The 27,267-nt window shown below is 39.6% G+C and overlaps 1 protein-coding gene across 1 annotated transcript in view; it reads right to left on the bottom strand.

The window, feature by feature from the left end:
• The window catches only part of PAK5 (p21 (RAC1) activated kinase 5), a 303,256-nt gene that overhangs the window by 150,461 nt on the left and 125,528 nt on the right, over positions 1–27,267 (bottom strand). Inside the window, exon 2 of the mRNA XM_027623712.2 lies at positions 22,740–22,884. The gene's annotated coding sequence lies outside the window, so the exon portion shown is untranslated. The remainder of the gene's footprint in view (positions 1–22,739; positions 22,885–27,267) is intronic.

The following is a 27,267-nucleotide window of genomic DNA, read 5'->3' as shown; positions in this document are numbered from 1 at the left end:
TTACATCAAAGTGATATTTCAAACTGTTCCCAAAGAACCATGAGCCTTTATTGCCTTTGTTTCTTATAATTAGGGTCTGTAGCTGAATATTTCTCTTCTCAGGTACTGCTTCATTTGTCTCCTGAGTCAGGAGGTGTCACTGCTCTGTAAACACCCTCCCCTCCGCGGAAGATGTGGGAGGTTGTCTGCCACATCGCGCTCCTCAAACCCTGCTTCAGAAAGAGGAGGGAACCAGGATGCAGGACGAATTCAGCAGTTGGTTTCTTCCTTTCATTCTGCGGCCCTCCTAATTATCTACTCAGCCAAATACCAATTACCTGTAATCAGTGTTACCGTGAAGTTCAATGGCAGATGGGCACTCAATTGATTTCACACAGACCCTTAATTGTTTCTCCTTCTTTGCCCCTCTTCTTCCTTTGTGTCTATATCTGGCAGTCGAACTCTCTTGGGTTCCCTAATCTCCCTTGCAACTTCACCAAACCAACAATTAGTCCTTTCCCCAGCCTTCATGCTTCAAGTGTTTAATGACTTGGAACGTAGCAATGAAACTTCCGATAAGCAAGAGACATCTTGTGAACTGGCTTGGAGAAAGAGATCTCTGGTAACTTGAATAAGATAAATCGGTTACTGAGATGCTAAGTCTTCATCCAAAATGACTTTGTGATCCCTTGTATCTCATAATTGTTATTGTGGGGTTTGAAGTACACTGGAATTATGGATGAGAATAATTTAAGAGCCCAATCCCTCTTAGGTAATCTCTGTGAATTCATGGGTAGACACATATATGTCTTTATAGTCCTGTGTATTGATAACTAGAGCACATCTGAGCTTCTAGGCCATTTCTATGGCTACACGATTACTAAACTGACCTGTGGGTAGCAAGAGCTTTCAGGAAACTTCACATACAGATGCTCACAGGTAAAATTCTTCTCTGAGGACAAGATGCTCTATTCGAGGTCTTTGAAACAGCACACCTGACACCACCCTCATAAAACTGCCCTCTTTGTCCTGTAAGTCAGTCAAAAGATCATATAAATCAGTGGCTATTTATAAATGACTCACTTAGGTCAGCTGATAGAAAAATTGTCCATAATCTGCCCCTGGTCAGAAAGACAAAGGACAGCTGTGGTTCATGGGAGGAGGAATCAAAATGGCAGCCAGAGTCCTGGGGAGGGCAGTCTGACAATGGCAAATCTAAACACTCCCTTCACCCCGTCTAACGCTGGGGATTTGTGGTCACTGCTCAATACTGTGGACTGCTATTTCCCAAAGAGAACTACCTTCTGACCACAACATTGGTATGGCATATCATGTCATTTTTGAAAGGAAAAATAAGTTGTCCTTGGTTGGGTTCCCCCAGGAGGCAGACCCTAGGGCAGGGATTTGAGTGCAAGTAGTTGAGCTGTGAGGTAGTCCCAAGAAGCACTGGCAGGGAAGTAGGGAAATGTTTCAGGGAAAGGAGGGCACCGACACAAGGTCAGTTAATGAGCAAGTTACTGCTGTGGGCAACTGAGTCTCAATCCTGCTGGGCAACTCTGGAAGACAGTATAAAGAGGTTCAGAGTTGTCTACCACCCCTGTCCCCTATACCCCAGCCAGGAGCTAGGAAGCTGCAAGTTTTATACATTAACTCTTGTCCGCCATTGGCTGGACAAGATGGCCGAGAGATGCCCCCCAGGGGAATTAGTTCTTCCCAACTTCTGTCTGCAGCCCACCTACAGGTTGGGCAGCCAGAGAAAGCCAAAGGAATAATGGTCAGGGTGACAACAGTATCTGTGGGTCTTACAGCTGCCTCACAGAAACATATGCTCAGACATGCCCAAGGAGAGATGCACTTGGAGAGGTTTCGAATGCATGGGGCCCATGGGTGACCAAGAGAAGACCCACAGAGTTAAAATAAACCAGATAACATTTGTACCAAAGAATGGCTGCACGTGGTTACTGAGAATACTCAGATGTGGGTGGGAAAGGGTAAGGAAAGGAAGAGAGTACAGAAGAAACGCTGTTTGGGAGAGTGAAAAGTCATCCCAAAGACTTCAGGCAACTCTGGCACCCAAATCATAGACTGTCTGGAAAGAAAAGTCACGTTTTCAACTTCGTAGCTTGGCGACCAAATGGCCTGAATTTGGTAGAGTTTAAATGGAAAAATCACCTTATTTTTCTACGACCACTCTAAGTAAGTTCTTTTGCATGTTCCTTGTCCTTTCTGTCCTTGCTCTGGACAAAAAAATCTGAGAAAACAGGGCATTTGGGTGGCTCAGTCGTCTAAGCATCCAACTCTTGATTTGGGCTCAGGTCATGATGTCAGGGTGGAGAGATCAAGCCCCGAATGGGGCTCCATGCTGAATGTGGAGCCTGCTTGAGATCCTTTCTCTTCCTCTGACCCTCCCCCACTGCTTGCACCTGGTACGTGAGCTCTCTCTCTCTCTTTCTCTCTCTCCCTCCCACCCTCCCTTCCTTTCACCCTCCTTCCTTCCCTCTAAAAAAAAAAGGTCTAAGAAGACAGCATAGATTTCTGGTCACTCTAAGATATAAGGATCATCTAATTTTAATAATTAAGATTCACACAAAGTCACAAATCTTATTCTATGACTTAATATAGGGAAAAAAACAAAATCACAAATACATGGCCCTCTAATATTCTTTATATTCAAAGAATATTGTCCATTATTTCATTATGGAACAACACTTTTTTCCTCTCAAGAGCATCTCATATTCAGTCTGCTAGTTAAGATATTTTATTTTTTGTAAACACTTATTTGGGGTCATTCATTTTGATCTTTGACTTAAGAATAACAGTTTGTTTCCAAAAGATCTGACAGATGGCCACAAGTCTCAGTTGCGCCTTACCTTGAAACAGGCTGCTAGCCCTCCTCCATAATCTGCTAAAATGGCTAAGCCTACCTTACTAGCAGGACCAAATTTAAATCCTTAAGCAAAGAGATCATTGAACCTGCTCAGGTACAGACATCACTCATTGTTCAAACTCTGATTATACATCCTCTCTTTCAGAGAATTAACATTTAGTAATTGCTCCTTCTAATATAGTTCTTGGGCATATTTTTAAAATTTCATGTAAATTTCACTCATGTGGAATTTAAGCAAATGATCATAGGGAGAAAAAAGAGAGGCAAACCAAGAAACAGACTCTTAACTATAGAGAAGAAACTGATGGTCACTAGAGGGAAGGTGGTGGTGGGGGGAGGATGGGTTAAACAGGTGATGGGGATTAAGGAGTTTACTTGTTGTGATGAGCACCAGTTGTTGTGTGTAGGTGTTGAAGCACTAAATTATATACCTGACACTAATATTACACTGTATGTTAACCAGAATTTAAATAAAAACTTTACAAAAATGAAAAAATAAAAATTTCATGTAAAATAAAAAGTCACAACAGGACTCACTTTGCCTGTATTGCTTCTAACTTGACATTAATGTCAAGAAATACCAAAGCCACACTCATTGTGTGAAAGCAACAAGGAAGTTAAAGATCATTGCTGCATTCATCTTAAGTTGCTCATCTGTATTACATCTTCTATACTCAAATGTACATACAATCCTGGAATAGGATCTAGAAGTGTTAAGTATCCATCTTTGCTACTTGTATGTGTAGGAATTTCTCTAAGGGTCAACCATGATTTTATTTCAACTGGGAGTTAGGGTAGGTTTTATTCCATGGACAAACTTCTATATGATTTTCCATGATTCCATATGAAGTTATCTGATGCTAAGAATTCCAACTCAGCGATTTTTTTGAAGTAGCAGGTTCAACTTCATTCAATTTTAGAGTGGGGGCACACTGGGAATTAATCATTACTCACTTTCACACATACGATGCCTTTTTACCTAGCTAGAAAATAGATATTTAACAAACTTTGGAAATGCACAGTTATGGCATTTTAAAAGATTTAGGAGTGGTAATGATAAAGCTATAAACCTGGAAGGCTGGATGTTATCCTGGAAAGAGTGCAAGTTTTATATGGGTCGACCCAGCTTCCAGCTGTATAAACCTCACAGGCAAGTCTTGGATTAGTTCTTCATCCCAACAAAACAAAACAAGGAAATACTTCCTCCCTCTCCTGTCCAACACAAAAAGCACACAAAACAAAAAGTCTGTCTCATAGGTTTCCTAGCAGAACTAAATAAAATCAAGTATATAAAGCGACTACCACAGTAACAACCCTAGTTACTCCCAACTAGCAAATCAAAGATCAATATTATAACATATTCCTACTTTATTCTATGTACCACGCAATTTGAGTGAATTAAGATCTGGTTCCATGAATAAGTAAGTCATTTATGAAGAGAAAATATAATTGACCATTTGTGAAGGTAACTGGTATTCCTTTTTCAGAAAGGGGATAAAAGCCTCATTTTTTATAAATCTGACATTATTATTGATAACCTAAGAGCAGGATAAGCCCTTCATTTAGAGTGATGCTCTGAAGCACAGTATGCCAAGGAGAAATTGATTTGACTTTTTAATTCCACCAAATGAGGACGTCAATGCAGAAATGAGTTTGATTAATTAGAATAACTTTCTCTCCCTCTTCATCTCTACCTCCATTCTTTCCCTCCCCATGTCTTACCCCTCCATTTCCATCTTTCCCTCCTGCCTGCATCTCCATATTTCTCTCCCACACCTGCCCCAATGTGTAACCTTAATAAAGCCAAAGAACAGTAATTACAGTCATTTCTAACTCAAAGAGGCATATAACATTAAATTAGGGGAAACTTATCAGTAATGTAGCATTTCAAAATAGTTGTGCATAGATACTATTAACAAAGTATATTGCACTGCAATCACAAACTCATATACTAAAACTAAAAATGCATTTGATGAGTTTTGAGCCATATTACTTTAGTTCATCAGTACTTTATAAAAATATGCATTAAGACCAACTTCCTGCTGAAGAATACATCAGTACACTTATGAAGGTGGTGTTGAACAAATTGTATTTTCTAAAGTAATGCCTCCATATAATTTATCATTTCAATCTAATGCAAATTACTGGATGACAGCTGTATATATGTATGATTGTCATGAATCTTTGGAATCATACAGGATTTTTCAAATCCTATGATCTATAGAACATGCTTGCTATTAAGGTCCTTTATTTATTTATTTTTTGGACATGTTGAATCATGTAAGATCTCTATCAGCTGCATGATATCTAATTGAATATAGAATGCACTACTTAAACTTTAAGCTTCTATAATTCATTGGTTATTATATTTGTTTTCCAATGATCTGTGTTGAATGAGGAATTTAGGATAAATAAAATGGATAGTTCCAAAATTCTTATTGTATTAAACAATTTCAATAAGTCAATTACAAGTTATAGTTTAAGATGTCAGATACAAACTATAACTCTGTGTGTATAAAGAGGAAAGTTACTTTTGGACTTTGACTTCTCTGTAAAACATTTTACTTAAGTATAGCATCCATAACAAAAAAGTGCACAAATCATGGGTACAAATTCATGAATTTTCACAGAGAACACCTTCCTCCAATCACAGTGCAGATCAAGGAGAAAAATGCCAGAAGGCTCCCTCGAGCGATGCCTGAGTCATTAACTCTACCAAAGACAGACCATTATCCTGACTTCTCCCACTGGAAATTTGTTCTGCTTGATTTTGAATTTTATATACATAGAATCACACAGCATGTATTCTCTTAGGTCAAGCGTCTTTGATTCAACAGTTTGTGAGATTAATTCATGTTGTATGCCACATTCTTTCTCATTGCTGTGTAGTATTTCACTGCATGATTATACCACAATTTTTAAGTTTGCTCTCATGCTGATGGATATTTGGGTGGTTTCCAGTTTGGGACTATCAGAAATAACGCTGCCATGAATGTTCTAGTACTTGTCTTTTAGTGAACATACATATGATGCTGCCATTGGGTATATACCCAGAATTGCTGAGCCAAGGTTATATGTCTATTTGGTTTTACTAGATGGTTCCTATCAGCTTCCCAAAGCAGTTCCACAATTTACAGCCCCACCAACAGCTTATCAATTGCTCATATCCTCATCCATACTTGCTGTTGTCAATCTTTTTCATGACAATTATTTGTTTTTCATTATAGCGTGTAGTGGCATCTTACTGTGGTTTTATTTTGCATTTCCATGATGATTAATGAGTCTGAGTGTCTTTCATATACATTGGCCATTTGGAGTTTTCTCTTTTGTGAAATATCTGTTCAAGTCCCTTGCTCATTTTCCCACTGGATTTTTTCCCTTTTTCTTACTCATTTGATGGAATTCTTTATAAACTCTGGATAAAAGTCTTCTGTTGTATACATGTGTTGAAATATTTCTTCACCTATGATTTTTTCATTCTCTTAATGTTTTTGATAAACATGTACTTAATTTTAAGCAGCCTAATTTAGATATCTTTTCATTGTAGTTATTACTCTCTGTGCCGTTTTAAAAGTCTCTGCTTCCACCAAAGTCATGAATATATTCTCCTAAGCTTAGATTTACAATCCATCTGTAACTGATTTATGTGTATTACAAAGGTGGTCCAAATGGATTAAAAGAAGTTCAGTCACCTTCTAGCCTTTGCTTCTGAAGGGTAGCAGTTCTTAGCAACTCCAAGGAACTAAAGAAAACTCAGGAGAAACTGATCCAACAGTTACCTTAAGGTAGGGAGATGGCCAAGCATCTATTGAAGGAAAATTCTACTCAATATTACCTTGTTAATTGTTATTCAAAGAAAATCAAAAAAGGTATTTTTGAAAAGGACCAGTTATTTACGAAGAGAACAATACTTTCTTTTCCTCTGCTAGTAACCCTTAAATTCTGAAAAAAATTCCAAATTCTTTTTTTTTAAGATTTTATTTATTGATTTACTCAGAGAGCATACAAGTCGGGGGATGGGTGGGGGAAGAGGGAGAGAGAGAATCCCAAGCAGACTCTGGGCTGAGCATGGAGCCTGACGGGGCGCTTAATCTCACAACCTGAGCTGAAATCAAGAGTCGGATGCTTAACTGACAGAGCCACCCAGGCACCTCATCCAAATACTAAAATAAATCAAAACCCCCAGGCATTTCATAACTGAGAAGTTTTGAAAGTCTGCTTTTGGCGTCATATAGGTGGCCGTGCAGGCAAGCTCTTTGATTCTACAATAGCTGATGAGGGAACATGGACTTTGGAGGACAGAAAAATGGTCCGTATTGTTCTTACAAAGACAGAGAGAGATGCAGCAAATTGTTGGACTTCTCTTCTAGAATCTGAATATGCAGCTGATCCTTGGGTGCAAGACCAAATGCAGAGAAAACTTACATTAGAGAGATTCCAGAAAGAAAATCCTGGTTTTGACTTCAGTGGAGCAGAAATCTCAGGAAACTACACTAAAGGTGGACCAGACTTCTCAAATCTTGAGAAATAACTACTACTTTTTTTTTTTGCTACATTCTGTGGATCCCAGCAGATGTTGCCAACTTAGAGGAACAGATTATGTGGTGGAAGGAAAATGTGGATACCTGCAGTTAACAAATTGCAAAATATATTTAACTATGGTTCTAAAAATTGCATTCAAATATTTACATAGGAAACATCTTATATACTGTGGAAACTATTCTACTGATAATAGAGTAACTTTTTTTGGACACTTTTTTGCTCAGCATGAAGTTTTATATGCTGCATTTTACTAATTTCAGATTTAACCTGTATTTTTAACACAAAAAACATCGGGGTATAGATCATGTGAAATGACTGGTACCTTCAGGGACAATTAAATTTTTCTTTCAATAAGTGTAATGCAGGAATAATGTTCAATAAACCTTTCTAAATAGGAAAAACAACAACAACAAAAAAACAAAACCCCCAAATCCTCAGCATGCACATTTAGAAAAGCTTCACAGACTAGTGTTGTCCAGTAGAAATATAATGCAAGCCACATATGTTAACTTTAAATTTCCTAGTAGCCACATTAAAAATAAAAAAGATCAGGTGAAATTAATTGTAATAATATATTTTATTTAACATAAAAGATCCAAAATAGTTTCATTTCAACATATGGCACAAAGTATATTTCAGGAGCCCAATAGCCACATGTGGCTCTTGTCTACCATATTGGTCAACCCAGCCATAGACAGTTACATGAATACAATGGCCTTCTTAATAAATATTACAATGTACATATCTACAAGTCAACCAATTTTATATTCATATTATAGTTACATATTTATTTAAAAATATTTATTTCTTTATTTTAGAGAGAGTGAGAGAGTGTGTGTGCACAAGCAGGGGAGGGGGCAGAGTGAGAAAGAATCTCAGGCAAACTTCCCGCTGAGCATGGAGCCCAGGGTGAGGCTCAATCTCATGACCCTGAGATCATGACCTGGGCCGAAACTAAGAGTTGGACACTCAACAAACTGAGCCACCCAGGCACCCCTAGTTATATATTTAGAGAATAACACAGTGGTTCTCAACACATAGCCTCTGGACAGTCAGCACAGGTATCACCTGGGATTGTTAGAAATGCAAATTCTCAGCCCCATCCCAGACCTTTGGAATCAAAAAATCTCTAGGGGTAGGTCTATCAATCTGTGCCATTGTGATTTTGATGTGTGCTCCAGCACTTGAGAGTAATGGGGTTATCTCTGTTTTATACAATGATATTAACTTCATATTACAACATTATAAATATTCTGTCTTATCTGAAGCAGAAGCATTTCTGGGGGGGGTGTATAAACCTCTTAATCAGGCTATCATCTTGCATATTTCAAACGAGACCTCTCATGGCATGGCATGACATGGTCTGCTACCCTCTATGACAGAAATGTGGGAGAAAATTTTTTTGTTTGCTGATGATTCCCAATTGCCACAGGCATCTATTAAATTTTCAGAAGATGTGGGCCCACATAGTAATAATCAGAGCAAGAAAATTGTATCATAGAGAAAAGCAAATAACTACTTTCCCCTTATTAGTTCTGTATGAATAAAGTGAATATGTAAAGAGATGCTTGAAGAACCTTTACGATTTTTTAATATTTACTTCTTTGGCTTGGGATATATGATCTTGGAAGACCCAATTTTATTAGATTGATGTTTCTTTAAAGGCAGGGAGCTTTTCCCATGTTTCTGACTGTGGTATCCCCAGCACATAGAACAGTGCCAGGCACCCAGTAGGTTCTCAAATAAGTGTTTGCTAAATGAATGGATGGGTGCTCGATAAAACCCTCTCCATGTCTCAGATTCTGGTTTAGGAAGACAGCTCAGTTAGTGGGGTTCCCTCATTATTTTAACACAAAATGAGCTGAACCATTCTGCTTTAATCTTTTCAAACAGCATTCCCCTTCTTTCCAAAAGACTTCCATCTAAAAGTTCATATAGAAAGATTATGAGAAATCCTCATAATAGAGAATTTTAAGGAAAGTTCCTTAAACTTAGACTGTAAACTCCCTAAGGGTAAGGATTTTGTCTGGTTCACTGCTGAAACACTAACGTTCAGAACACTGCCCATAATACGGATGCTCAATAAATATTTGTCAGAAGAACAAATTTTACCCTTTTAAAATTTCTTTATAGCCCCTTTCTCTCTCCCTTTTGCACACAGCCAGGAAACCCATCCATTCTGGGGTTTGTCCAGGCTGTTCTACTCACCTGGAATGTTATCCGCTGTGCTTTCTCCACATCTACTGAGATCCCACCAGTCCTCTCAATGCCGTTCAAGTGTTCCTCTCCCACACAGGCTTCCCAGAACCTCAGGGTTGGCTGAGCCTCCATGCTCCCATCTAAGCTCCAAACTTCTACACTCTTCAATCCAACGCTTGCTAACATGATGTCTTTCATTCATTCCTTCTGCATCATTGTATTCTATAAGCTTTCTCATATAGACTCTGGCTTCTTGAAAGCCAGAACCATGCTATACACTTAGTTGGATTATTGTGTTTTGTTTTGTTTTTTTTTATATCTTCCCCACAGCTTAGTGCTTAGAACATATTAGACATAATTATGATTTGACTTAAAGAGGAACCTTTCCCACAATTTTTGGGGGGCTCAGAACAGTCCTACTTTACTACTGTTATCCTCATATAACTATTAAACAGCTCTCCTCTTTACTCTCAAACCAGTATGGGTTTGAACTAGACATAATATATTTTCTCAAGTTATAGCCAACATTGACACAATAAAACATTGGCCATAAAGTGTCTTTGACCACTGTAATGACTCTGACTCATGCAATGCCTTTACTAGTTACTATATTCATTCGGATTTGGAAAAGAAGAAAAAAAATCAAATAGTATGGCAGGTGGGATAGTTGGCTTGATCAATCTTCTCTTATCCCTCAACATATTATTTATAAATCTTCTTTAGAAAAAGAGGAAAAAGTGGTATAAACCCTCAACTACATGCTTTCTTACTTTGTACTTTTAAAGCCTTTTCACACACATGTGATTTCCTTTGATATTTCCAATACCCCTCTTAAGCAGATCAAGGTGGTAGATACTGGTTTTCCTATTGTAGAAATAAAACAACTTCATGGAGTCAATACCACTTGGCCAGCCAGCAAGAGACAGAAGTTAGAATAAAGTCAGGATTTATATTAAAACTGGACAGCTCCTTCCCCCCCCCCCATTAAAATACATGCTCTCTAGTTATCTTTCCACACCTGAGGACATTCATATCCTTTTCCAATAAAAATGAAAACATCAGTTACAAGAATCAAAGAGCACTTCATCCAAGGAATGTTTGCAAACATGCCATTTGGGATGCTTTCTAAGCCACAGGGGCGATAAGGATCACATCTTCCATTCACCTCATCTTTACACTTTCTAGGGTGCCTTTCATTTTCTTTCATACCAAACTCAAGGAATAGGCAGACTAGGTGTTTTCACTTTGCTTCACTCAGCACTCAAGAGAGGTGAAGAAGTGAACTCATGACTGTGTTGCGGCCTGTTAAGGGGTGCAGCTAAAAATGATGCAGGTCACCTGACTCCCGAGTCCAGGTACCTTTGCCTTTGCCAAATGAAAATGTCATGGAATAAAATGCCAAATTTCCCATGAAGCTTACTGTAATGAGATTTAATTTGCCTTTAAAATTAAAAAAAAATAGGAAATTGACACAAAGATCATTTTTAAATTTTAAATTTTGCCTTTAAAATTGAAAAAAATAGGAAATTGACACAAAGATCATTTTTAAATTTTTAAATAAGCAAGGGAAGGGCTTTACAGAGGTCCTGAGTCACTTTATGTTTTGAGCATCAAATGTTGATATAACTGGAACCTACCATTAGGGACAACACTTTTAGGAACACAAGCAGGAGCATCAGCACCCTCCTCTGCATCCCCTGAGCTCCAACTAGCTCTCAGGCTCTCACACTTCATGCCATATAAGCAATAAGCTGCAACAAGCAACTTGGAATATAATCTTGACTGTATCACCAGAAGCCTCTGCTGGCTTAAGGGCTCAGTGTGTGGTTCCACTTCTTCAGTTACTCCTTGGGTTTCTACAGACTTTCTTCCTTGGCCCATTTCCAACCAAAAGGGGAGATGCTAGATAAAATTGACTGGGAGCTCTTTTAGGCCACTGCTCATTGCTTCCTTCCGAGGCATGAGAAACAATCTGTGTGGCAACGAATTTCTAGGAGTAGAGAAAGAATGGGGTGCATATTTTCTCTTCTTAAGGCAATTTCTTAGGGAATTTTAAGGAAACATTAAGCTTGTGAGTGAAGGGAAAAGGGTTATTCTACTATGTATTTTTTTTTCAGTGTGCAGACACCAGGTTGCCGCAGGTGAAGATATACAAGTAATGCCCCCAAAAGCACCACTCCTGCCAGTTAGTAAGTTTTATAGAAAACTCAAAATTTCTATGATGACTAAAGGAACTCACACTTCACAATGGGGAACCCAGAACAGCTATCACACCGCATGGGGAAGCAGATGGCCTTCCCCATGAGTGCACCTTTGTACACTTGTATTTGCCATGGAGACATCTCAGGTTGGAGGACAATGTGGAGAATTAACCTGCAAGCACCCAGTCCTCAAATATCTGGGCAAATGGGAATACCTGAAAACCTCCTTCATATTACTCAGTGGTCATCCCTGGGCTGCAAGACCAGAAAGTGAACTCAATGCATCAACCACTGCTGCCCATTTGGTTATTTACTTTTATTGCCACATAGAAAGCAGACATTTCAGTTGTTTGCGGCCATAAAACCACTCCCTGGATGGAACAGACATCACTAGCACCCTACAAGGCTCCTATGTGTCCCCTTTAGAGTTCTGTCCCCATGAAGTAGTTTTTTGAGTTCTTTCATCAGAGATTTGTTTCACCTGTTCTTAAACACGGTATAAATGGAATCACACATAACATCCTTTTTGTGTGTCTGGCTTCTTTTGCTCAATGTAGTATCTGTAAGATTTATCCGTGTTGTTGTGTCTATCATTTAGGTGTTCTTTTTATTGTTGCATGCTCTTCCACTGAATGACTAAATCAAGATTTATTTATCATTCTTCTATTGCTGAACATGTGGCTTAGTTCCAGTTCTGGACTATTAGGATACCTTGGTTATGCACTAATTTTCCTTGGTTATAAATCTAGGAGGCTATTGCTGAGTCATAGTGTAGCTTTGTCAAGATTCTGAGTTGTTTCCGTGTTTCCATGTTACACACACACACACACACACACACACACACACAGAATCTTTGACATGTGTGTAGGGTATGTGTAGCTTTAATTGATGCGGTATCCACTAGGCTTTTAAGTTTTACCAAGGGGGAAAAGATCCCAAGCAAAATAACAAGCAAGCAAAAGCAAAAATAAATAAGACAGGAAAGTTATTTTCTTTGACACAAAATAATCAAATTGCCATGCAGATAGGATTTACTTTATAAAACTGGTCAATCTCGAGCTACCTGTTGTTTATTTGGAGTTGTCTGCAGGCTAGATTGCATTTGTAGGTTGCCTACAAATGTGTTTTTCCCCCTACATAATCAGATTCTTTGTTGTTGGGATGTTTTTATTTTTAACAGACCAGTGGTCAAAAATTGGGAGATTTCATATCATAAAACTCCAGCTTTCAAGCTTCTCCTAAAAAATTGGAATATCTGGTAGACCTGAGGCCCCATTGCCATAGAGCAATAACACTGTAAAGTAAAGTAGGTGCCACTGCATTTAGATAGGCACACAGGCCCCTGCATTTAGATAGGCACACAGTGCCTTCCACCACCTATTGTTTCTTACACTGACCGGTCTCTGTAGGCATAAGAACCTCTACCCTATGACCTGAGAGTCAAGTTCATTCATTTAGAGTACAGGGATTTGGCAATTCCAAAGATGAGAGTATTCTAGAGAGTTAAAATTTTGTCTTTTTACATGTCAAACTTAGAAATGTGTGGAAATCTTCCTAAAAAGTACTGTATACTAATCTGTTTCTAAGAAATGGCTGAAATAAAAGGGACAGCTCAGAATATGTTGAATTTGTGTGCTAAATGCATCAGAGGGAATATGGAGAGGAGAGCCAGCTGAGCTTGTTCTTCTGATGGGAGAAACTTCACTCAGGATATACACCCACAGGCCCAGGCTTCTGATCAACATCTGTTAACCATGCGAGCAGGATATTTGACAACAGATGAGAAAAACAGCCCGTCTGATCCATTCAATTAAATACTTCCTGGACCAGACTCAATTTCATTATGATGAGTGCACTGGGCATTTGCTAACTGCATTCATATATTTTCATGGTACGAAAGATATTAGTAGGGAGCCAATGTTATTTCATTTTGGCAGTATGCATTCTAGATAATCTGAAGATTCCTTATGCTAAACTATAAATATATCCTGGTTACATTTTAAAAAATGGTAAGTTTTGCTAGGCTCACTAGACAGTAAAGGAAATATCTGACCACCCCCTGCCCTGCCAAAATGAAGGACAGAGAAAAGAATAGAAAGAGTAATGAAAAAATCAGCATAGTCCTAAGGGAACATGGCAATAACAACACCAATCTGGAGACCAACTCTCCATCCCTTTGCAAAGCAAGGCAGGGCAGTCAAACCTGAGAGACAGAACCTAGAATGGATCTTTGGATAAGGAACAAAATTGTCCCTGACTCTTAGAGGAAGCAAAGCAATACTCTCTGCAGGAACACATTCTCATTCAGGCAGGCCCTAAGGATTCCCACATATTAACATCAATAATCAAACATTCCATATCATACGAAGAAAAACACCACCAAGCATAATAGTCGACAAAATAACTGATTTTCTGCATCCTTTGCACTTCATGAGTAGAATGAGCAGCTAAACACAAAATAAAATGTAAATGTAAAAAAAAGTTTAAAAATGGAAGATGAGCATGAGCTGACAGAACACCTTTGCCATCTATGAACTCAGATGTGGAAACTTGCTAGGGGCCCACACTATTTCATGATTTGTAAGCTCTTGACTTTTTTTCTGATTATCCCAATTGTGTAACATCCCCCTCAGCTGTCCAATTATTTTGTCCCAAAGACTCCCATGCTCTCGTAGTCACTGTCAGATCCCTGTGCTCCCCTGTGACAGTTGGGTCCACATGCCACTAACAGTAAGTGCAACTACTCAACTCCATTCTGGAACCCATCCTCTCGGTAATATTAGGAAGCTCACCTACTGGACAGTGTCTTTGAACATCTACCCAGGCCATGGATGGCAGCTTTCACGGAGCTTCTCAGAGATGCCAGCCTTCTCCAGTGAGTGCCTTATTGCCTTTGTGAAGGGAGTACCCTCTGGGCCCTCTTGGTCAGTTAGACACATAGTCAAGTGAGAGGTTCTCAGATTATACCAAAAACCATCTTAACATTCCTCTTCCCTGAGCCATCTGACCCTTTAGCAGAACTATCAAAGAAACTATGCAATTTCCTCCTCACTTGCTATAAGCCATCACAGCATAAAGGTTTCAAAGAACCATCCTAAGAAAACTGCCAGGGCCAACTTCAAGTGTCTTCGACAAAAGGTTAAATCTTGGGATGCCTGGGTGGCTCAGTCAGTTAAGTGTCTGCCCCCGGCTCAGGTCATGATCCCGGGGTCCTGGGATCAAGCCCCGTGTCGGGCTCTCTGCTCAGTGGGGAGCCTGCTTCTCCCTCTCCCTCTCCTTCTGCCCCTCCCCTGCTTGCACGCACTCTCTCTCTCTAATAAAATCTTTTTCTTTACTGATGAATCACAGACCTATACCTCTGAAACAAATAATATATTATATGTTTAAAAAAAAAAAGAAGACAGTAGGAAGGGAAAAATGAAGGGGGTGGAAATCGGAGGGGGAGACGAACCATGAGAGACGATGGACTCTGAGAAACAAACTGAGGGTTCTAGAGGGGAAGAGGGTGGGGGGGATGGGTTAGCCTGGTGATGGGTATTAAAGAGGGCACGTTCTGCATGGAGCACCGGGTGTTATGCACAAACAATGAATCATGGAACACTACATCAAAAACTAATGCTGTAATGTATGGTGATTAACATAACATAATAAAATAAAATTTTAAAAAATAAAAAAAGATTGAATCTTGAGTTACGTGTGAGTCCCCCATATCAATAAGTCCTTGTTGTTCCAGCTTCCACGTGAGTTCCACCCTCCCCTTCCCCCACTCAAGGTTGGTTCCCATGCAGGTTTTCTTGGTTCTGATGGCACCTCCTGGCCAGGTACTTCAATTTTTCAGTGGGTGGGCTATTTCTTCCTGAAGAAGGGCTGATACTCCTGCTGAGACTATACTCATTATCAGCTTGAAGCAATGAGGAGTGGCTGAGAAGGATCTTAAGGAGAATGAGAATAGTCTTATGAGGCACCTCCTTCAGGGAAAATCCTGGCACAGCCACCAGGTGGGTGAGGCTGTTCTCTGTCAAGGGAGAAGGGATTGCTCCTGTCTTCCAAGATGGTTTAGGGACATTTAGGAGTTCAAGGTTGTCAAGCTCATCAATCCAATGACCCATCCTGTCTCAGCCTCCTTGCTGGGGCCCTGAGTTTGAAACAGGAGATCCTACAAAGCTGTGTGGTCTCCTTTGAAGCTCTGCCACACTTAAAGTCAGACCCCAGGCCCAAATTTCATCAGAGTCTGCCCTGCAAGAGCCAGAGAGAAGTCTCCTGTAAAGCTGCCTTAGATGCCCTCTGGCTCTCAGAGCATGCAATAAGTTGGGAATTAACCACCCTCAGCCTAACAGTCTCTTTTCAAAGGTCAAAAGTAGCCACCCTGCAGCACAATCCATATACCCATCACTGCTCTACTAGTTACTTTATGCTGCAGCTGCTAAGTCTCCCAAAACTTGACCCTCCATGTAAGTCTTATCTCAATTTACTATGGTGAAAGTTTAAATAATCATGATGCTGCAGCACACCAGGGTCTATTTTCATTCCAATTTGCCCCAAAAGGATGTGGTCTCTATTGCTTTCAGACAGGTCAGTAATCCAATTCCAAAATCCTATCCACAGGGTATCCCTTTCTACAACCACTTATTTTAGTTTAGTTTCCCTGGGAAATGGACCTGAGACAAGCATTAAGTGCTACCGGAACTTGCATTGCAACAAGCAATCCCAAGGTAGGAGAAAGAAGAGAAAGGAAATGGGGCAGGGAAGGATAGGAAGACAACGGAATATGTTATTGTTCTGGCCATTATATTACCATGAACTATGAAGGAGCACAGTCAGTAGCTGCAAAGTGACATGGAACACCGTAAACACGTAGTACAGGGACATATGTCCTGGAAAAGGCCATCAGAGAGAGAAATGGAGAAGGAGTTTATCTGCCTTGCTTCCTCTTCTCTCTCATAGGAGCAAGCTGCTAAGATCTAGGTCAGTGGTTGTCCACTAGGTATAATTTTTGTCCCCCAGGGTGACATCTGACAAGATATTTGTGTGTGTGTGTCTAGAGATTTCTGTTGTCACAGCTGGGAGGAGCTATTGGCATCTGGTGGGTAGAGGTCAAGCATAATGCTAAACATACTACAATGCACAGGAGGTTCCCTACAACAGCAATTATTTAGTCCAAAACGTCATTAGTGCTTCTGTTGATAAACCCTATTCTAGGTGATGGTAAAGCCAAAAGAACTCAAAGAAGTGTGTAAGACATATTTGACAAAACCACCCGGCAGAAAAAGACAAAAGATAAGGAAGACATTTCACAGAAGAGAAAACACAAACGGAGAACAAAACATGAAAAGATACTGAACCTCATTAGTAATGAGAGAACTCAAATCATGGTAAGATAGCATTTCACACTTAACTGATCAGCAAAAATTAAGACATCAAGAATACCAAGCATGGGGAGGAGTCTCAGGGTGATTCTCATTTACAGCTAGTTGGGAGTATAAATTGCTACCAACTCTTTAGGAAAGAGTTTAGTATTACGTTGTAAAGTTGAACATGTACACATTTAAGGTGTACACATGTACATGCTCGTGCCAATTTGCCTGGGATTGTTCCTGGTTTTAGCCCTGAAAATCCTGCAACCTGAGAAACCACGAAGTTCCAGGCTACCTGGGATGGGTGGTTTCCTATATCATGTGTTCTAGCAACTTGCTTCTATGTAGATATCCCTGAAAAACTTAAACACATGCTAGGAGACATATAAAAAATGATTGTAGTATCATTGCTTATAGCAGAAAATGCAGAAAATGTAAACAGAAACATCAATCTACAGAAGAATTGTGATATGTTCACACAATGTAATATTATTTAGCTGTGAAAATGAACTATAGTTACATGTAACACCATAGATGAATCTTAGAAACAAATGTTCGAGGAAATGAGCAAATCTTTAGGCTGAGTATAAAATCATTACTATAAAGTTCAAAAGGAAGCAAAAATTAATAACATTATATAGGAATATACTCCCAGTTGGGCCAATTATTTTTAACCAAAATAATGGTAAATGGTAGATGTAAATCTAGGACAGTGGTAACCTCTGGAGGGTAGGTGGGGAGATGGAATGGGGAAACACTCTGCTCCCCAAAGAAAAATTAATAATAATTAGGTCCTCAGAGAGTGTTCATTGGCTTCTGTATCTTTGCTGTCAGCTTTAACTATGTTATTTGCCTTTGGCTATGCTATTTTCTGTTTATTTTACCTTTAAAAAAATACCCTTATCTCACCTTTTAGAAACAGGTAGCAAAGAATCACCAACATATCTGCAAGACAAGAATGGAAGGAATACATTCCCCAAGCCAACAAGGGTGGGTATTTGGGCCCCGGGTTCTCCATTCATGGGTCTGCTCAGCATTTACTTCCAGAGTCTAGTTCCCATTCTGCCTCCAAGGAGCTAGTGATGTTATTTGATATCAGCTTATTAAGCTTCACACTAAAACTTGCTGTACCTGGTGGCTTAGAGGAGCGCCACACTGAAACACAGGCCCAGGAGAACTATAAAAGTCACTTAGGAAAACTGTAGAATAAGGTTTCTATTTAAAATTTACAAAATCTGGGCGCCTGGGTGGCTCAGTTGGTTAAGCGACTGCCTTCGGCTCAGGTCATGATCCTGGAGTCCCAGGATCGAGTCCCACGTCGGGCTCCCTGCTCGGCAGGGAGTCTGCTTCTCTCTCTGACCCTCTTCCCTTTCATGCTCTCTATCTCTCATTCTCTCTCTCTCAAATAAATAAATAAAATCTTTGAAAAAAAATTTACAAAATCTGGTTTCAAAGTGAAAAACCCATGAACTGAAAATTACCATTTCACATGCACATCCCAGGGGAAACACACGTGGACACATCTCTTTTCTAAATACATCCCTGATGTCAGCTGCCTCAGAGACCTACTCGACAAACTTGTCCTTGTGAGAGTCTGGAGCCTTGGTATTTCGGTTTGGGACCATAACCTCAAAATCCTTTATTTTGGGGATCCTTTACTTTGTGGGTTATGGAAGGTGCATCACAGAAAGAGTTTCCGTCATGTAATCTACATCATCACCTGACCTCCCTGAAGCCACAAGGTGCACAGGCTGAATCATGCACACAGCTGTTCTTGCATCCAGCTCCCTCAACCTCACCTCTCTCTCCAAGCACCCATCGAGGTATTTCCTTCCTCCCCCCACCCTCCCTTTTTGAAATAAATATCAATCCTACAAATCATTTCCTAAGAAAACATCTTATAATTTTTTTATTTTTTTAAAGATGTATTTATTTATTTGACAGAGAGAGACACAGTGAGAGAGGAAACACAAGCAGGGGGAGTGGGAGAGGGAGAAGCAGGCTTCCCGCCAAACAAGGAGCCTGATGCGGCGCTCGATCCCAGGACCCCGGGATCATCACCTGAGCTGAAGGCAGACGCTTAAAGACTGAGCCACCCAGGCGCCAACATCTTACAATTTTACTAACCATATTGCTACAGCAACCTGGACATCCACCCATCCCTCCACTTATTAACCTGACTTTGCTTGCCTTCCCATTTGTTTAACATTTTTTTTTTAAGTGTTATTCTCCCTACAAATTAACTTTTCTTTGCTTGAATTCTGGTACATTTACATACCTCTAGTCTTTAATGCTGTTCTCTCTCCTGGTGCTTGTCTCTTGCCCTCAGCACTATATGCCTTCATTATAGGGCACTGGGTGTCTCTGAAAACACACTACCCTCCTTGCCCAATGGGATCATACATTTACTTCCTACTTTATCTGGCTGGGGAATACCTACTCACCCTGTAAGCTTTAATCCAGATGTTTCTCTTGGTACATCTCCTCTTCCTGTGTCAGTGCCCTTTTGCCATGTGACCTTGAAGCTCCTCTTACCAAGAGGTAGAGTTTATTTCTATATCTGGGCTGGTCTTGTGATTTACTTTGGCCTATATAATGCAGCAGAAGTGACTGTTCTGAGCCTCGGCCTTAGGAAGCCTTGCACACTTTCATTCACTCTCAAACCTTCCCCAGCCACCATGGGAACAACCCCAGGCTAGCCACTGGAGAATTGAGTTGATCCAGCTACATTCTTTTTTTTTTTTTTTGAAGATTTTATTTATTTATTTATTTGACAGAGAGAGAGAGAGACACAGCAAGAGAGGGAACACAAGCAGGAGGAGCGGGAGAGGGAGAAGCAGGCTTCCCGCAGAGCAGGGAGCCTGATGTGGGGCTCAATCCCAGGACCCTGGTATCATGACCTGAGCCAAAGGCAGACGCTTAATGACTGAGCCACCCAGGCGCCCTGATCCAGTTCAGTTACCAGGTGTGTGATGGAAAGCATTTTAGACTAGCCAGTCCCTAGCCACTGTTGGCTGATTGCAGATGAATGAGTGAACCTACCTCAGACCAGCTAAACCTGGCCCACATCAGCAGAACTTTTTAACTCACCCACAGACCCATCAGCAATAATACATACTTGTTGTCTTCAGCCACTAAGTCGTGGGGTTATTTGTTATACAGCAACAACTGATAACCTCTTTCTTGATCCTACTTAACAGCAGTAACACACTTCCATATGGCTCTTATTCTACTCCATGTTTTCTGGTCTTTCTTTTCCTGCTCTCCTTAAGAACATGGGCATTTTTTTTGTATCCCCAAATCTAAATGGCTTCTGCCAACTTTCAAATAAGTGGGTGTCAGAAAAATAATTAATTAGTGACTTAAGGATTACAATGATGTCCAACGGATGGTTTTGGAGGCAAACCAGAATCTGAATCCCAGCTCTATATCCTGTATGTGTTACTCCCGAGAATTTGGTTACCCTTGCTCAACCTTATCTGCTCATCTATACATGGAAGACCAGAATCAATATATATGCTGCAGGACTGTGGTGGTAAAATACATATTTCCCCTCCCCTGCACCTGGTACTGAGTGGCAAATAAGAATTAAATGATAAAATGTAATGCATTTATTATAGTACATGGCTTCATACTTCATAAATGATAGCTCTACTAATATAATCATGAGCAACCCTGTTGTTGTCACTTCTTAGAGCAGAAACCATCAGTACTCCATCCATAGCCTCTTGGTACTCATCATTTCTGTGCATGCTGATCTGATGGCAGCTTCCAATGGCAAACACCTGGGGTTCTTTGTCTGAGGCTTCCTCTGGCTGCTGGAGTCCTCTTGGCCCACATCTATGGCAGGCCACAGATGCCAGGGAGTTAATACCCTTCACTTCTGTCCAGGGGAGCAGTCTTCCATCAAGGCAGATGGGAAAAGGTAGCTGAGTCCCTTGCCCTTGGCTAGGATAAATCCAAGGTGTGTTCTATACTGTATCCCAAAATTGCCCAATGGGATCATACTCCTCTTGGTCACCGCAACAATAAGGTACTTTTTCTGTTTTCCTTCTCTTCCCCACCCCACATCCCCATTTCCCTATAAAGGTATACTGGCATCACCTTCCAAATAAACACCAGGACCCAAATTTTTTGTCTCACTATTTGATTCCAGAGAAATCAACCTAAACTAACTACTAATCTTTCTGTTTTATTTTATTCTTATTGCTTCAGCATACAGTTACTTTTTCAGGAACTTTGACTCCATTTGGAAGCCTACCCTTGTAAAGATCTCTCCAGCTAATCAGAGTTGTATCTGATCCAGTGGATGACCAGACCAATCATAGAATGTGGCATACCACCTTTAGGTTTTCTTGGATATTTTCATCATGGTTCAATTTTCTGAGTACATTAGGATACCCAATTGATCTTGGGTAGTTCTGTGCTTATGCTAAAAGGCACCTGGAACCATGGTATTGATTCTTGGCCAAGGAAGAAGTGAAATGTAATAGCTAGTGATTTATAACTTGCTATTAGAAGTCCGAAACTCCCCCCAATGCATACTGTACCAGCCTGTCTATGCTGTTTATGGAAACTGAGTGGATTGATGGTTTACACCTGTTTACCTGTTCACAAAGACTGCTTTTAGCTCCCTGAGCTGTGGGGTATAAAATGCTCCTCAGTAAGCCTGATTCTTGGCTCCCCTAAGACCAAACGTGTCATACGTGTATCTTGGTGTTCATGATCTGAAGACTAAGGGCATCATGTGTGATGGAGAAAGGACCCTGAGAGCTGCACCTAGAAGTCTCAGTCCCCTCCAGTGCTTGTTGGGCTTGCTTTCTCCTGCTGCATGCTTTCCTTTGTTTGGTTACAGCTGTACATGTATATACTTTATGGTGTCTCAAGAATCTTTTCAATTATCTGACACTATAATTGCTGTACTGGGCCTGTTTTCTTTCTTTCTTTAAAAAAATATTTTATTTATTTATTTGACAGAGAGAGACACAGCAAGAGAGGGAACACAAGCAGAGGGAGTGGGAAAGGGAGAAGCAGGCTCCCCGCTGAGCAGGGGGACTGCACTGGGCCTGTTTTCTGATGGCCAAAGGCTTCTGAAAAGGGTTTGGTGTGGAGAAAGTAAGGGTCCCCACAGCACCCCATTTTAGAACCCTTTCAGAAAGTTTAGCAACTTTCAAATACACAATACAATATGGTTAACTACAGTCGCCGTGCTGCATATTACACCCCCATGACTTATTTCTTTGACACCTTCACCATTCTATGGACCCCCATCCTCCTGCCCACCTCTAGCAACCTGCAATATAGTCTCTGTAACTTTTAGCTCAGATTTAAAAAAAAATTTTTTTAACTGATTCTACATATAAGTGAGATCATATGGCATTTGTCTTTCTGCACATGTGACTTATTTCACTTAGCATAATGCTTTCAAGGTCCATCTATGCTGCCTCAAATGGCAGGGCTTCCCTTTTTATGGCTGAATAGTATTCCACTGTGTGTGTGTGTGTGTGTGTGTGTGTGTGTACATTATTTAAAATAAAATTTAAAAGAGCAAAACCATAACATAATTCATCCCCCTACCTTTTTTTGATGGCTGTGGATGAATTGGACTCCAGAGTAGTTTGGCTATTTCTGTTCTGCAACTTTTTGTTGGAGTTCTTCAGTGTTCTTCATTTTTCTTCAGTGTTTTTGGCAAGAGGTGGAAGCATTTTGCCACAGTATATTTCTGTAACAACATGGTACCAACATGTGTCAGAAACCCACCAACATTCTGCTCCGTTTAAAAATAAACAACCTCACTTACTTCCCATTCCTGTACATGCTGCGCATCTTTTCCCTACTGTTCCAATCATTCTCTCAGGCATGCAGCTACTGATCTGGGATTACCTGGACCCCCCAGCAGTGTTAGGCTTCCCTTAGCACCTTACCTGCATCTGTCATAGCACTTTCTCACACTGGTCCAATGTGAGTCCAGTTCTTGAACAGGGAGTGAGCTCTAGGAGGCAGTGAATGTGCCCTTGGTCCCTGACTCTCTGGGGCTGAGCCTGCTCTCTAGTAATTGCACGTTTCATATGGCCGATTCTCATTATTTGCAGTAGTCACATTCTATACAGTAGCTGCAAACACCAAATGAGCAAATGCTGAACCCATTGCTCCTATAAGAAATCCAGGGTTCTTCAAGTCTCTGATCCCAAACATGCTCATCCATCAACCAACACATAACGTTGTTTTAGAGTTTGTGTTTCTGTTTAAAGACACATTTTATATAAATATATATATATATATATATATGTTGTTGATTCATTAACATTCAACTTAGCCAATAGCACCAGAACTCATACCTGAATGAAGATTGCCAAAGACATGTATTTATTCCACAAGGCATATCACACTGAGGAATACTAGACAGTAGGCACCTCAGCACTCTGCTCTGGGACCATTTCAAACAGCAAAACCACCAGCAAAAGCATAGAAATGCAAAAACACATGTGATGGTGAATTTGCAAATACAAAATCCACGAATAATGAAGACTGACTATATATACATTGGCTGATTCAAAGTTATGTGTAGATCTGTAAGTTCCTAGCCTTGTTTTTGGTCCAGCACAGCACTGCCATTTATTTATTTATTTATTTATTTAATTTTTTTTTTTTAAGATTTTATTTATTTGAGAGAGAGAATGAGAGAGAGAGAATACATGAGGGGGGGAAGGTCAGAGGGAGAAGCAGACTCCCTGCTGAGCAGGGAGCCCGATGCGGGACTCGATCCCGGGACTCCAGGATCATGACCTGAGCCGAAGGCAGTCGCTTAACCAACTGAGCCACCCAGGCGCCCAGCACTGCCATTTAAATGAGTAAATATATAGGGGCGCCTGGGTGGCTCAGTCGTTAAGCATCTGCCTTTGGCTCAGGTCATGATCCCAGGGTCCTGGGATCGAGCCCCGCATCGGGCTCCCTGCTCGGCGGGAAGCCTGCTTCTCCCTCTCCCTCTCCCCCTGCTTGTGTTCCCTCTCTCACTGTGTCTCTCTCTGTCAAATAAATAAATAAAATCTTCATAAAAAAAATAAATGAGTAAATATATAAATACTATTGATTGAGTACAAAGGGACTAAATACAGATTTCATACGCTTTGTGAAAGATCCAAAAATTGAAAGCAGTTATTCTCTCCTATCCTATTAAAAGGACAAATCCCAGGTCCCAGTTCTTTTCTTCTTCCTGATATTAATCACTGCTCATCCAATTTTCAGACAAGTCCAAAGAAAACCTCCCTGAAAATAATTATAGGTTGACAGTCTACCCTATCCATTATGGGACAACCCAAACCATTTCCAGAAGACGGCTCCATTTTTCTCCTTGAATAATAAGAAATACCTGCTTTTATTTTATTATATGCATCAGTTAACTGTAGGTACACACTGTACATACTTACTACGCTTGTATTTTCTGTAAAAATGCCAGTACTTTGTGACATAAAAAGTAGGAAGTATCACACTTTAAGTATCTACTTTCCCATGCATTCGAAAAATGTTTAAGGCTTCCCTTAGGGACAGAGATTTATGTTTTAAAGCTGTTGCAAATATTTTCCCATTAAGTTTACTTCTTAATATTTAAAACTGGTTAAATTTAAACTTGATTTATTTGTATTTCATGGAAAGTAATTTGCTGGTAAAATCATCTTCTTAAAAGCATGCCCTATGTTTTAAACTACCATTGCTAAGATCAGAACTTGCTAAAAATGAATGTCTTGCCTAGATAACAGGAAATCCTAGATGTTCTGAAAGCTCAGTTCTTGCATGCTTCTAACCTGTTAAAACACAGGTTTTTAATTTAGTTCAAAATCAGCTAAAACATAAGTAGACATAACTTCCTTTTAAAGCCTTGTGATATTCTCTTCATATATTTCAGAGCAGCAGAAGATAAGTCACCTTGTCAGGAAATGCAATTTTAAGACTGATACAGCCATATGGGTCTCTCACATAACAATAATTCAATATATTTTACAACAGAAATACCTTGATCCAGAAAAGTAAAACAAAATAAATGTATCTTATTTTTATATCTTATTAATACCATTATATTACATTTTCTATATAATTAATCAGTATTTTGGTTTTAAACTTTATTTTGTAATTAGCATTTTTAACTTTCTATTTACACTACAAATAACCAAAATAAAAAAAGTCAGATGCCATAAATTTAATATGTGCCTAGATTAAAACTCTCCTATCACTAAAACTCTCCTCTCAAATTTCTTTTCCTTTAAACATGCCACTAAGAAACCTTTATCTATATCTCTATAAAGCCAGATTGCCACTACTGACCTAGAAAAAGCAATCTGAATGCTCAGTAGACTATGTTCAGATAACAACTACACTACTCTGAACCTGCTGATAATGTACATATTAATATGAGGTACTGATGTCAATTAAATTTAATATTTCCAACCTTCAAGAGGAAGGGGTTGACTTTGGAACCAACAGACTTGGCTCCAGCTTGTACTAGCTGCACAGTTTGGACCAATTCGTCATTCCTCAAGTTTATTTGTTCATCTGAAAAATGGAGATGGACACAATTTTCCATAATACAGAGGGGTCCTCAAGATAAAGTGAAAATGTCCTATATAAGTAAGGTACCTGGCCAATAGTGAATAGTAAAGAATGTTAGTTCTGGTTTTTAGTAAGTACAAAACCAACCCAAGAAGCATTTCAGACAACTGAATTTAGCCCTTAAAACCAAAAATCAGTGACCTGTCATCTGTGAATAATTTGTAGAAAACAAAAAAAAACCCCAAAAGTTCTAGTTTACCCACACATTTTCTTACCAGCAAAATAAGCATCTCTATATGTGTGTCTGTTATAGAGATGTACCCAAAGAAACACAACTTTTTTTTACCACAAGTCTATGCCATTTTATACATTTCATTTTCATGGATTCACAGATTCATTTCATAAATTCAATATGGCCTCTCCATATTGGGCTCCTTGACCATGAGACCAAACAAAAAAACTTTGCTACAAGTGGCACTTGACTCAAAAACAGATGTATTATTGGACTCACTGGCCAACCACTAAAAAAAAAAAAATCTAAGATTCTATTTTATGTAAAATAGAACAAAGATTTGCCATCAACTATATTGGGACAAATACTTCTAGTCCCTGCACACTTGTTTTCTCCTCTCATTCAAGAATAAGAGCACTTATACAGATCATTTCAGGTGGTTTAGACCCAGGACGAAATGAGCCCCATCAGCCCTGCAATCTTAGAATGTTTGTTGCATTATTCACCCTTTTATCCACTTCTCCTTTTACCCAGAAATTTAAATATGTGAGTGGCAGGTTTGATATGTGGTCTGTGCTCTTATGTTAAAAAAACAGGACTCTTTTTTTCTCTCTCTCTCTCAAAGAGAATAGGCTATGACCTTGTCCTCATTAATAGTGAGTTCTGAGCAAATAAAGTCCAATGGATTATGAAATCATGAAAGATGCTAAATACCATCAGGTCAAAGTCTTCCAACAACTTTGAGGCACTGGGGTAAGAGGAGAGAAATAAATGGATTATATGGAGAAAACCTGTAATTTATTTTTTAATCTTTTTTTTTTTTACTAGGATAGCATCTTTCTAAAACCAAATTAATTATCCTTCTTGAAAATATAACTTCATCACTGTGCCATTTTATAATAGCTTTTTCTTTGTGTATACTTTATAACGTGGATATTTCTATACTTTCAACTAGATGTAGCACTCCTCACCTAATAGGAAAACCTTTAGATACACAAAAGGGTTTCATTACCCGGTTTGGCAGTAGAAAAGCCAAGCAGAAAACAAGCTGGCAGAGAGAGTTTAATATAAACCTCCTCTGAGGACTTGCAAACAACATCACATTTGTTTTCTGCTACTCATCTGCCCCTCTGTGATCTCTGTCTCTCTCTATAATAAAATATTTATAGCCAGAGCTCAGCAGCCCTTCCTCTTTCTTCAGTGTTGGAATAAGGTGTGTTCTGCTCCCTGGGAGAGAACAACAAATAGAAACACTAAAACTCTGAATACATAACTTTGGGGGAGAAGAAAACCTCATCCACTGAAAGACAGATTTTCTTTCATTCAAAG

This window comes from Zalophus californianus, chromosome 8 (genome assembly GCF_009762305.2).
Source record: "Zalophus californianus isolate mZalCal1 chromosome 8, mZalCal1.pri.v2, whole genome shotgun sequence".
NCBI lineage: Eukaryota > Metazoa > Chordata > Mammalia > Carnivora > Otariidae > Zalophus > Zalophus californianus.
The sequence above is the reverse complement of the archived record's forward strand: the minus strand, read 5'-3'. Positions and strand labels throughout refer to the sequence as shown.